This window comes from Bison bison, unplaced genomic scaffold (assembly GCF_000754665.1).
Source record: "Bison bison bison isolate TAMUID 2011002044 unplaced genomic scaffold, Bison_UMD1.0 scf7180017864144, whole genome shotgun sequence".
Classification (NCBI taxonomy): domain Eukaryota; kingdom Metazoa; phylum Chordata; class Mammalia; order Artiodactyla; family Bovidae; genus Bison; species Bison bison.
Window position 1 is genome coordinate 1,703,204 of NW_011494716.1, and position 1,106 is coordinate 1,704,309.

The 1,106-nt window shown below is 59.5% G+C and overlaps 1 protein-coding gene across 1 annotated transcript in view; it reads right to left on the minus strand.

Moving 5' to 3' along the window:
- The window catches only part of PAM16 (presequence translocase-associated motor 16 homolog (S. cerevisiae)), a 9,209-nt gene that overhangs the window by 2,294 nt on the left and 5,809 nt on the right, over positions 1–1,106 (minus strand). The window lies entirely within an intron of this gene.

Here is a 1,106-nt window from a genome sequence, read left to right on the forward strand (position 1 = left end):
CCCCACCCTCTCACCCCGGGCACGCAGCAAGTCGGGGAGCTTAGGCTGCTAGGGGAGCAGAGTGAGGCTGCGGGCAGGGGTGGCAGCCCAGATGAGACCCGGCTGCCCTGTGGTCACCGAGGCCACTGAAGCAGGCCGCCTTGGGTGACCTCTCGATTCAGGAGCCAGTACACTTTTCCTTAAAGCGTCAGTGAATATGTTTTAGATTCTGCAGGTCAATTAGTCTGTGTTGCAATTACTGGACGCTGGCTGACTGTTCCAATAAAACTTTATTTGCAAAAACAGGCAGGCAGGCCGGCCAGTGTGCCCACTTCTGGCCGGATGATCGTGTCAATCAGGTCTCCCTTCTCTGGGAATGTCCCAAGATCAAGCACTGTCCCCGAGAAGAAGTGTCCCAGGCTACCCAAGCTGCCAGAACCCAGCCCACAAGGGGTCCCTGCATTCACAGGTGGCCCAGAGTGAGGAAGGGGCCCACAGCTACAGGGAAAATCTGACCCAAGCAGGATCTCCCAGCACAGGGAAAAGGAACCCAAGCTTACCTGCAAACTCCTGCCGCAGGGCCCGGGCAAAGGCCCTGCCCACCACCTGCGCGCCCATCACAATGATCTGGGCCAGGTACTTGGCCTGTGGGCAAAGAAGGCACCTGGTAAGTGGACTGCATTCTCAGGGCCCTGGAGATGAGTCCTGGAGGTGCTGGCCAAGTGGCAAGGCTGTTGGAAGGCTGAGGCGAGGGACCCCAGCGCGGCGGCCACAGGCCACTTCCTCCCAGCGCCTGATAGAAGATTCTGCTCTGGCAGGCATCGGAGGCTCACAGGAGAGCAGTCTTGAGTTTTGGGGGGCAGGTACCCGAAAGAGTCCCCCAGAGGGAGATGGGGCTCTCTCTCAGCCTTCGGACAAGGCGGACAGGAGTGAAGGCAACGTGGCCTGGGAGCCAGAACTTGGGGTTGGTCCCGGACTCACCGCCAGCTCTGCATCTGAGCTTGGCGGGTCCAGCCTTCGTCTGCTGGTGGTGAGATGCAGGGCCATTCTGATTCTCCCCACGTTATTCAAGTCCACTCCATTCAACACAACAAGAGAGCAAGATGCCCTCCACCCTAGGCCCCCGT